At 30.4% G+C, this 12,712-nt stretch overlaps 1 protein-coding gene across 1 annotated transcript in view; it reads left to right on the top strand.

The window, feature by feature from the left end:
* LOC143196091 (lachesin) overlaps positions 1–12,712 on the top strand; it is a 226,092-nt gene that overhangs the window by 173,140 nt on the left and 40,240 nt on the right. The gene's annotated exons all lie outside the window — the stretch shown is intronic.

Genomic DNA, 12,712 nt, shown 5'->3' on the forward strand with positions numbered 1-12,712 from the left:
TGTCATAATAGAATTTACTTATTTGTAGTGCGTATTACAGAAAAACATTTAGGTCAAAAATTATTCCTAAATACACGCTTTAACTGTGCCAAATCTCACATCTGAAGGTGTGTCTGTTTTCTACAAAAAGAGCAATATTTCCATCAAGCCGATTAATATATAGATTATACCTTAAGTGGATAATCTTCGACCCTTTAATTATTTTGTATCTTTAATTATTTTCTGTTGCATCACATTTCCTAGTATTCGAGTATTTCAAGTATTTCATTTCAACTTCAACACTATATCCTTCAGAACTGTTGCTATCACATGCATGACAACGCTCATTCGCAACTTGCAAGAGGCTGTAGTCTTGCAAGAAGCATATAAAGTTGTAAAATATTGGCAAAAATTGGTGAGTAATATATTGATTTCTATGAAGTATATTGCATCAATTTTTATACCGAATTTTTTTCAGTATCAGGTTATTTGAAGTCTCCAGCCTGACATATAGATAGCGCCACTAATATTATATCCATATGTTGTTTAGTTAGCACTAACCCTCAAAAGATGCATGCATGAATTTGAGAGCTGTCGGATCACTAGTTTGTAAATTATAGCATTTTGATTGAAGCAACTTTTGTTATTATGAAAAAAATTGATAAAAAAGAATTTCTCGTGTTGATAAAATGTTACTTTTTGAAGGGAAAAAATATAGTTGAAGCAAAAATTTGGCTTGGTGCTGAGTTTTGGGACACATTCCCAGGAAAATCAACAACTAAGAATTGGTATGCTAAGTTTAGACGCGGTGAATTGAGCACCAAAGGTAGAGGTTGTTACCGACGAATACATAAAAAAATCTATAAAATAATTTTGAATAACCGTAAATTGAAATTTAATGAAATAGCAGACACTGTAAAGATATCAGCTGAATGTCTACATCATATTATTCAAGAATATTTGGGTATGAGAAAGTTCTGTTCAAAGTGGATGCCGCGCGAGCTCACTTTTGAACAAAAACAACGACGAGTTGATGATTCTATCCGTGTTTGAAGATGATCAAGCTTAATAAACCCGAGTTTTTGCGTCGATATGTGACAGTTGGTGAAACATGGCTCCGTTATTTCATTCCAAAGCCCAATCGACTGTCATTCGAGTGGACCGTACACGCTGAACCCGCTCCAAAGTATGGGAAAACGCATCAGATGGCTGGCAAGGTTATGGCGTCTGTATTTTGAGATGCGCATGGAATAATTTCTATTAACTACCTTAAAAAAGGAAGGACCATCAACAGCTAATCCTACATAGCGCTATTGGGCAGTTTGAAGGACTAAATCACCTAAACACGGCCCGATTTGAAGAAGACGAAAGTGCCGCTTTACCAAAACAATGCACCGTGTTAAAAATATATGAATAGGCTTCGAATTGCTTCCTCATCTACCATATTCTCCATATCTAGCCCCACCGACTATTTCCTATTTCCAGATCTCAATATATATATATATATATATATATATATATATATATATATATATATATATATATATATATAAAAATAAAATAAATAAATATATAGAACTAAATTAAGTAAATCAGTTTTATTTTCAATTTCGGAAATACATACTGATGTATTATGCTACATATGTTGCTATATGTCACACGGTATTTAACAACTATTTTTGTATAGCCTTATGTAAATAAAAAATACAAAACGATAAAATGCTCGCAAATACTAGTAAAAACGAGATAAAGCAACACAAAAGAGAGCTCTATAAAAGGAAGCATCAATAATACATAAGTTGTTAAAGTGCTCTCATTTACTGGCAAACGTTTCACGTCAAAAGCTGACAAAATAAATGAATATGCTTTAGATATAAATCTTTCTCCGTCCTCAGCGACGGAAACGAACACACGCACACGTATGCACACACACTCAGGCTCAAATGATGAGTGTCGTTTTTTCCGTCGTCCCCGGCGCCCCCCGCACCGTACCACCTCGACACGCCAAACTAGAGGAATCGACACATAATATCTGAATTTTCTTTTATGTAACACGTCTCTCATCCCTTCGAATAGATACATTCAGAATTATCGCCTTTGACGGTGCGACGTACATAAAAATGGAAATATTCAACGATATAATCCCGGTTGTATCTTAAGCTCGCTTCGAATGAATTGATTTTCCATTCGGCCGTATGAGATTTAATGCAGACGAGAATATGAACGGTTGCTTCATTCATTCAAAAATAAATTAAATTCTTTTATTTCTTGGATTTTTAGGCGAAGCCAATAGCTAGTAAAATCGTTATGAATATTTGAATATCTAAATTGTATTAATAAACTTTCGCAAGCAAAATAAAAATTATTCAAGTTAGCATATAGAAATATATATATATATATATATATATATATATATATATATATATATATATATATATATATATATATATATATATATATATATATTTAATTATTACATTGTTACTAGTCTACTAGTCTAACTTGTTCTGAAGCATTTGTAACATTTGTATTTTGTTTATGTTACTCTTTGCCGGACATCCCCATAATTGAACTCCGTATGTCCATATAGGTTTTAGTATTTTATTGATAATTGATACAGTTATCATAATAACACTTGGTTGAACTGATAATTGTGATTTTGCTTCCAATTAGCCAATACATTTTCCCATACTTCAATTCCAGTTATTTTATTTTCTTCTTTATATCTATCTTTAAATGTTTTCTGTTTATATGTTCGTTTCTTCCTAATTCCGAGATGTTTAGCGTTGTTGGTCTATGGAATGATAGTTTTATTTAATGTTATTGGTGCTTCTGCAATTTTACGTGAACTACACTTGCGCAGATTTAGTCCCGTTAATTTCCAGGTTTAGATTCATTTATTTATATTGGCACTTGCCTGGTGTAGTTTTGGTGTAATTTGTCCAATTGTGATATGGTGCCTTCGCTAATATTCCCGGCAGCTAGTAGAAATTATAACGTAATATTTACTATCCTTAGAGCTTATTATTTTATTATGTTTAAAGAATATATAATAGAAAAATAAGAGGGAAAGATTTAAAATCCTATAAGTTACAGGCTAATGAATGAGGGGACTGTTAAAAAAATGGTACCTATATAAAATGGTAGTTATCTGAAATCAAAACAAATAACAAAATCCTTAATCTAAAGAAGTGTCTCTAAAACACTCTAATATTCAAAATTTTCTATAATTTATGTTAGTTTTATAATGCTGTTCGAAAAAGTCAAAAAAAATCGAGGAACGAAATGAAAAGTAGTCAATTTGCTTGGCCAGAGTCAGCAATCTATTAAAATTAACATTGCTAAAGTAAATGGTGACGTGAAGAAATTTCTGATAAACAAGAAAGCCTTGTGGAAAGCTGAACTTGTTTTCTCCAGTTAATTCATTTTCTTTCAACAGCAATTTTGTTGTCCAAAGATGTTATAATTGTGCTTACTTCTTTTGATCGATATTTAATTTTTTAGCAGCAATCAACAAGTAAAAGAAATCTTATAATGTTTAACTGTCGAATAAATAAAAATTAAAATAATATTCAAATATATTTATTTATTAACAAATAGTTTAGGAAGTACTTTTTACAAGAGTGGAAGTTCTCTGTGGAAGAATCTGTTAAGTAAACAGGTCCATCGGAATTTGTACATATGATTTTAGTTGGGATTTTGAGCCCTATGAAGAGATGCATTGTGTTGATTAAACTTTTTTTTTCTATATATCAAGACTTTTTCAGAAACTATTGTTTCCAAAATCCAATAGTAGCCCTAGTGTATTATTTTAGCATAATTTTGATCATTTTCGTCGGTATCTAGTGAATGTTGACTAGCCTAAAGACATTTGAGAATTTTAGAGAATATTTAATAGGTTTTTGTAATAAATCGAGGTTAGACGATTTAAAAACTCCACAGTTCACTAAAATACTACTTGTAGTAGCAGTTGAGAGATAAGATTTAAAAAATTGCAAAATAATGTGGAAAATTTCTAGTTATTTTTTTAAATATCATGTAATTATAATTTTGAATTTATATTCTGGGTAAAATAATGTGTATTTTTAACTAATTATTTATTTTACCGACAGTAACCATTTGTTAGTTATTTACTTATTTACTGATAAATTTGGATTAGGAGAAAACTAAATATAATACAATTTTTTATTTAAGTAAATAACGTCACGTTATATTATTAAAATCGCCACTAAAATCGCCTTTTTAGAATCAGAAAATATGGATAGATAAAAACAATAAAGTTGGTGAAATGGTTAGCACAGTGGTCAAGATGACATAACGATTTTCTTACAATTTCGAGAGTCTCGGGTTCGAATCCTAGCTAGGGCATGGTCTTAAATTATTGTCCTTTTTGCCGCTTTAATGGGTGCCGTCATTTCGAGACTATACAATAATACGGTAATGATATAAAAAGGACGGGGATAGATATAAAGTGTATATATAAAATAATAAATTAATAAATAAATAACAGGGGGGCTAAAAGTATAAATAGTGCATATATATTTTAAAAATAAACATAACTGTAAGGAAGTAGTGGTTCTATCCAGACAGCATACATTAACACCCATACCGAACAGGTAATAGTTATTTGGTTAGTAAAACTAAACTTAAATTAATATTTGTGAATGTTTAACATTTGTGATTGTCCGTAAGCAATAGTGAAAAATCCGACAGCGGAAGTGAACCTAGTCACGACAGCAACCAGGCTGGGTAAGACCGGATGTCATCTGGGATGATTTCGAAGTTGGTCACTCGCCAGTCGGTAGGCTTAATGCCGATGAATTATATATTTAAATATTAACAAAAATTATTGGAAAAATTTTGTTGAATGTTGATTTTATTTAACTATTGTTAATTTAATTATCTACACAAAAATGTTAATTTATTCATATTAACTATTCAAACGACAATTAACTGGCTATAAACAAATAGCCAGGATAATGCAACTCTGTTAGTTGGGTAGTTATTCTAAACATACGCTTGTCATATATAACTAATCGAAATTATTGAGTTTAAGCGAAGAATGACAAGTTATACGCCAAAACAATTTAAGAAAAGAACACACGGTTAAACAGTGCTCTCCTGAAACCCTGTATGTCAATAGGACCGTTGTTTTCGTGATGGAAGTCTCAAGTTTATGAACTTTCAACACACTCGCGACGGGAGGAACAATTTAATTAATTTGACGTCTGCACGGCCTAAAATTTTCTAAGATGCCATTAAAATAACACACTTATAGAGGTACGGCATTTATATAGAAGTTTATAAAGTTTAGTGAGTATTACGCAGTATGTTTCGGCAAAACAATTCCAACTATATTAGTAGAGCGGTATCACTGTTTCCACAACAACAAAAAGGATGTTTAGGCTTCGAGGAATTATTTTAGTAACTGTTAGGCTCTATCTTAATAGAATCCCTTAAAAACATGTTGTAACAACAACTGATATATTTAGAAATATAACAAGTTACATGACAAAATATTAGGGCCGTTGACCACAAAATTCTTTACAAATTAAAATCGCATGAACAACTGACTAAAAAACTAAGTGGAACGATACCGTGAGACATTATTCTTAAAAGAGGAAAATGAAAAACATTTTTAAAAAAATTGAACTGACTTCAAAGGATAAATATTGAACTCAAAATCAAATTTAGATATTTAGCACAAAAAGAAAAACGTTTTAAAATCAAATATGTAAATAATAATCGTCGTAATAACTAAATAAAAATAAACAAAAACCTTATATAAATTGTCTACTACACATACTTTATATTCTACTATATACGCATAATTTACTGACTACTACCAACTGGTCAGTTTGAAGTCAATGCCTTAGCCAATATACCAAATTGCTTATATATTAGACATTTTTAATATACATTGCACACATATTAACTATAGTTTTCTAGTAATTTTCCCTCATATTGTTTTAAAGGTCCTAATCTAGAATTTCAGTCTTAATCTTAATTAGCATTTGATAGATGTCTCCTACTGGTACACCCAATATAGTTTTAAAACTCGGCACTATATTAGTTCTAAGGGTTTTTTTCTCTTCAACCTCCGGGTCTACTCTGTTTAAGCTGTTTTAATACTTTGGTGTTTTTATGATCGAAATATTCTTGATGTTTTTTTCTCAAACAATTTAATTTATTCGCTGGTTGCTGGTACCTTCGAATCTTTGTCTTCTTTAGATGACCTCAGTTCTAATTTACCATAAGGGTGAACGATAATGGGGAGAACTTTGGTTAGGTATGTTCAGATCACGCTAACATTAGGTTTCTTTGTGTCTATAATAATAACTTGTTGTAGAATCTTAATTTAAATTGTCGTTTAAGAAGCCACCACAGTTTTTGGGTCAATTTCGACTTGTTAATTTTTAAGATGTGTTTCATTTGTTTTATTTTATTAGGAGCTTGTATGTATATTGGCTAGCTATATCTATTGATGAACATGCGAAATATCAATCTAAACGACTCGTAAACAACCCTCTCTAATAATTAAATTTCGTTGGTTTTGCCGTTTCTCTATATAAAATAGGAGTTTTCCCTTTTGCATTGGTTGATTTTATTTGAAGAAAACTGGCGATTATTGCAAAAAGGAGTCAGTAAAAATGATTATAGAATTAAATATTCAATTACTGTTGAAAATCACCTGTCAAAATATCTGCTTAAAAGAGATATAGTCAGATGAGGCTATTTTTGGAGAGTTTTTGCCATTTATTTACCTAATTTGGTCTCGAGAAATTCAATATGTATCTTCAGCCTACCGTCAACAATAAGGTAGAGACTAGTAATTATACTGAGTATAAGGTATTAAGTAACTGATATTTAGTTTCAAGAAGTATAAAGAATCTTCTTTAGAATTTCTCGTGATAAATGTACTAATACAAAACTATGGCACTAATGAAAATATCATAAGCCATTTAGTAATTGACTACCTTCTGTCATCGAATGTTTCATTCGGATTTTAGTTGGGACTACCTCATTCAACTGGTTTTTAGCCTTTTGGCTTTTCGTCCTAGCTCTGAACTTCTAAATAATGTGCCAAATTTACGGCATTAATTAATTATATGGTTTTAGGTTGTATATAAATATATGATATGATTGTAAATAATTATTTCTGTTATTATAGTAGCACTTAGATCTCTATATTTCAATATTATGCATTAATTAATAGGGTCATGAGAATAAAATTTTTATTGATAAATAGTAATATATTTTCGACTTTATTATTGTTACCTTGGAAATTATCAGGCGTTCTGGATCCTGGATCTTTGCTTAAGAGTTCTGAGTATTTATCTTTGCAAATTCAAAGTAACTAAACAGAAAATGTTATCAAATATACCAAACCAAACTGATTTTATGTATAAAAATATATTTTTAATAACGTTTAAGATGAAACTTAAAATTAATATCAGAACGAATAAGAACTTTAAAGTCTTACCACTGACATTCAAAACGAAATTTTATCATCCGCACTAAGGTCCAAATAATTTTCTCCACCATTTTGTCTCTCAAATTTAATATGTAACGAAATTTGTACATCTCTTCCTAATATGCCTTTAACTGATAACATTTCCCAATGGTACAAAAAGCTTTAGTAGGGGTCACATTAATTAATTATAGGAAATCCTTAATTAGGAATCTAAGAAATATTCTTTCTCAACCTGCTTTGCCTCGTTGGACTACAATATGTTTCAGTTTTTACCAGACTAAATTAAAAAATGAATGAATAAAATCATTTAATGTTCGCATATGCATATGCCTAAGAATGTCAAAATATATTGTACAATGAAATTATAAGTGACCAGTATTAGCTCAACAAAATTATTGAAGATTGATTGATTTATGTGTTTTAATATTTTAGTGTATTAATTGAGTTATATTATTACACAGTAAAGACTAGTATATAAAGTATTGTTTAACCAGCGCTATATAAAATAGTTTTAAATATAACTAGCATAAAATAATTTACAATATTTCGTTATCTAGACCATAAAAAATATTTGTGTTTACCGTTATACTACATAAAACAATAATTTATCAATAATAAATGGATCAAAATCTATATTTTTCTGAATTACCATCGGTAAATATATTTTATTCCGAAATTTTCGGTTAAAATAAATAAAGGCAGATGGTAACGTCGAATAAATAATTCGGCTTTTAATAAAAATACACTGTCAACATTTGTGGAACACATACAGATAATGGTTTAATGTATGTCCGGATATTTCGAAAAATAAAATATTATGTCGCCCACCAAAAGGCAAATATTTAAACGCATGTTAAATTCGAGTGATTTCGATTACTCTAATAGAAATTATTAAATTTTTGCTATTTTAATAGCTTTTATTTAAATTATAGGCAAAATATTCGTTCCATTTTATTTTAATGTACTCTTGGGACTTGACTATTTTCTTTTATTTACTCATATGTTTAATTATTAATTTATGTGGTTTTTTTCTACTAACATGATTAACAAAATATACGATATATAAAGCTTTGGGTTATTAGGCGATTTATGTTATATTCACACCACGGGTTGGACGAAGAAACGTATTACATACCAAATCCATTTTATATACTACATAATCGCCCACCAGAGCAATTAATCGATTAACGATGGAACGTTTTCACGCTACGCTAACCCTAAATGATAACACACATCTGCAGAGATGTCCTACAGTCTGTGCAGATAAAGTTATTGTTGTAAAATGGAGTCAGATGCCACCTATATTGTAAATACTTTTTAGTCCTCAATCATTCCTGCAAATTCAAACCGAATAATAACCGTGAAAACCATAAATCTGATGTATGCTTAAATGATTCCCAAAGGGTAACTTTCATTTAAAGGATTACTTAGTGGCGAGGCCCATTTTCAGTTCAATTGCCACATCAGCAATTAAAACTGACCTATAATAATTTGGTAATCTGTAAATAGTAACTTATCAATGGTTCGAAATGGTTACCAGAATTGATTGAAGTCAATCCAACTATTCTCTGTTATGAATAATGAAAATAGCTGACAAGAAAATTTTTAATTAAAATATTTTGGTGGTAGTGGAAGATCTTAAATACTTTAAGAAATGGAAAATAGCAAATCATAAGTTTTTATAAAATTGCTCATGAACAGAATATCCCAGGATTTTCAATCAAAATACTAGGGAGTATTGTTGATGCTTTTCGTTACTCTGCAAACAGTATCTTTTATCCAGACTTCGAAATGGTAACTAAAATAGATAAAAGTCAAACTAACATAGAATAGTGAGTAAAGAAAATAAGTGAGGGGCAAATAAAGTTTATTAATATAGTTGTTATGTTGCTATTAGAAAAAGAACTTGCTAGTAGTATAAGTACTTTAAGAACTGTAAAATAACAAATCATAAGTTTATATAAAATTACTTATGAACAGAACTAATCAGGATTTAATTATTAAATAACTTTAAGAAACTAAAACGTATACTTGTTTTTTAAAAATATTGAAATACTACTGAGAGTCGAATATCAATCAAAATTCACTGAAACATTAACTATCTCGTCAGTAACGGAATGAATAATGTCATTTCTATAGGATTAGAAATAATGTTTTAGACAAAACGCGCGAAAATTGAAACGTAATTAATGAAATCTAGCTATTATAAAAGAAGTGAAAGCTCCCTATCGCTACTGGGAATATCCGAATAAAAAACCGAATCATTTTTTATTCGAACATACGCTAAAGGCTGCTTGTTCTCATATAAATCCTATCTCTCATTCGTATTCAGATTTTTTAAAAAATCCTTCCGAATTCGCATACCATCCAGGCCAGAGAAAAGGCTGAAAACATTCACCCGCAAAAAACTTTTTAATAAAACCGAATAAAGACGAATTAAATAGATTTCTGCGCCCGCCACACTAAGTTGTATTATTTAGAAACCGCTCGCGTATGAGTTTTTTCTCTAAGGGATATTTTCAGCGGGATACTTTGTGTTTCGCTATAGTAGCACTCTTAGCTAGATCGTTCTTGTTTTCGTTTTTTATTAGTTGGGTAACGTTTGGTGCTTCAGTCCAAGGGCTCGATTTATTTCGGGATTTGTGAAAACGAAAAAAGCAACGGAAGCCAGCTAGTCACGTCTTCTAAACAAAACTAGCGTTGAAATGTATATGCTACTAATGTAGTAACGTAGAACCGGATAATCAGCTAATATATATCCTATTTAAAATAACTCATTCAAAATATCTACAATATTGTAATAATCACAATTAAATATTTGGTAGTTCGTTGCAATTACATAAATAGTTATCAATCTCGCCACCCAAGTTCCTTTTTAATTGGAAAGAATCATAATTTGTAACAATTCTCATATTTTAATGGCGTTATACTTGTTAAATCGATTTTACCAGTTTTTGAAGAACATTGAAATATTGCTATCAACAGAATACCAATCGAAATTCACTGAAACATTAAAACTATGTCATCACTAACGGAATGGACAATGTCATTCCTATAGGACTCAATAATTTTTTAGACAAAATTCCCGAAAACTGGAAAATAACTGATGAAGCCTAGCTATTGTAAAAGAGAGAAGCGAAAGCTCCCTATAGCTGCTGGCAATATCTGAATAAAAAACTGAATCATTTTTTATTCGAAAATACGCTAAAGGCTGCTTGCTCTCAGATAAAGCCTTTTTCTCATTCGCATTCAGATTTTTTAAAAATCCTTCCGAATTCGCATACCGTACGGGCCAGAGAATGGGCTGAAAATATTCGCCCGCACAAAACTTTTAAATAAAACTGAATAAAGCCGCATTAAATAGATTTCTGCGTCCGCCGGACTAAGTTGTATTTTTTTTAGAAACCGTTCGCGTATGGGCTTTTTTCTCTCCGGGATATTTTCAGCGGCATACTTTGTGTTTCGCTATATTAGCACTTTTAGCTAGATCGTTCTTGTTTCCGTTTTTTATTAGTTGGGTAACGTTTGGTGCTTGAATCCAAGGGCTCGATTTATTTCGGGATTTGTGAAAACGAAAAAAGCAACGGAGGCCAGCTAGTCACGTGTTCTAAACAAAACTAGCGTTGAAATGTATATGCAATTATTGTTTTTTTTTATTTGCCTTTGAACAGATGTACTTGAACTGCGTAAAGTTCGTAGAATAGAGTAAAATGATTATTTTCCCCTAAAAAAAATATTGACATAATAAATGCAAGTATTACAATTTTTTGTTTTTTTCTGTTCCCGATTTATCATTTAAAATTATTATTTTAACAAAAGAAATATGAATTTCAACACAGAAAGAAAATACCTACGTAGAACCGGATAGTCAGCTAACTTATATATTATTTAAGTTAACCCATTCAAAATATCTACAATATTGTAATAATCACAATCAATTATTTCGTAGTTCGTTGAAATTATATAAATAGTTATCAATCTCGCCACTCACCCTCCTTTTTAAATCGAAAGAATGATGATTTGTAGCAATTCGCATATTTTAATGGCCTTATACTTGTTAGATCATCTTTACCAGTTTTTTGAGAACATTGAAATATTTCTGTCAGCAGAATATCAATAAAAATTCACTAAAACCTTAACTATCTCGTCAGTAACGGAATGAATAATGTCATTTCTATAGGACTAGGAATTATTTTTTTAAACAAAACGCGCGAAAATTGAAACGTAACTAATGAAATCTAGCTATTATAAAAGAAGCGGAAGCTCCCTATCGCTATTGGGAATATCCGAATAAAAAACCGAATCATTTTTTGTACGAAAATACACTAAAGGCTGCTTGCTCTCAGATAAAGCCTTTTTCTCATTCGCATTCAGTTTTTTTAAAAATCCTTCCAAATTCGCATACCGTGCAGGCCAGAGAGTAGGCTGAAAATATTCGCCCGCACAAAACTTTTAAATAAAACTGAATAATGCCGCATTAAATAGATTTCTGCGTCCGCCGGACTAAGTTGTATTTTTTTTAGAAACCGTTCGCGTATGAGCTTTTTTCTCTCGGGGATATTTTCAGCGGGATACTTTGTGTTTCGCTATATTAGCACTTTTAGATATATCGTTCTTGTTTTCGTTTTTTATTAGTTGGGTAACGTTTGGTGCTTGAATCCAAGGGCTCGATTTATTTCGGGATTTGTGAAAACGAAAAAAGCAACGGAGGCCAGCTAGTTACGTGTTCTAAACAAAGCTAGCGTTGAAATGTATATGCAATTATTGTTTTTTTTTTATTTGCCTTTGAACAGATGTACTTGAACTGCGTAAAGTTCGTAGAATAGAGTAAAATGATTATTTTCCCCTAAAAAAAAATATTTACATAATAAATGCAAGTATTCCAATTTTTTGTTTTTTTCTGTTTCCGATTTATCATTTAAAATTATTATTTTAACAAAAGAAATATGAATTTCAACACAGAAAGAAAATACCTACGTAGAACCGGATAGTCAGCTAACTTATATATTATTTAAATTAACCCATTCAAAATATCTACAATATTGTAATAATCACAATCAAATATTTCGTAGTTCGTTGAAATTATATAAATAGTTATCAATCTCGCCACTCACCCTCCTTTTTAAATGGAAACAATGATAATTTTTAACAATTCTCATATTTTAATGGCTTTATACTTGTTAGATCATCTTTACCAGTTTTTTAAAAACATTGAAATATTTCTGTCAACAGAATATCAATAAAAATTCACTGAAACAT

This window comes from Rhynchophorus ferrugineus, unplaced genomic scaffold (assembly GCF_030347505.1).
Source record: "Rhynchophorus ferrugineus isolate W39M unplaced genomic scaffold, kcgeb_rfMv2 rfM4, whole genome shotgun sequence".
NCBI lineage: Eukaryota > Metazoa > Arthropoda > Insecta > Coleoptera > Curculionidae > Rhynchophorus > Rhynchophorus ferrugineus.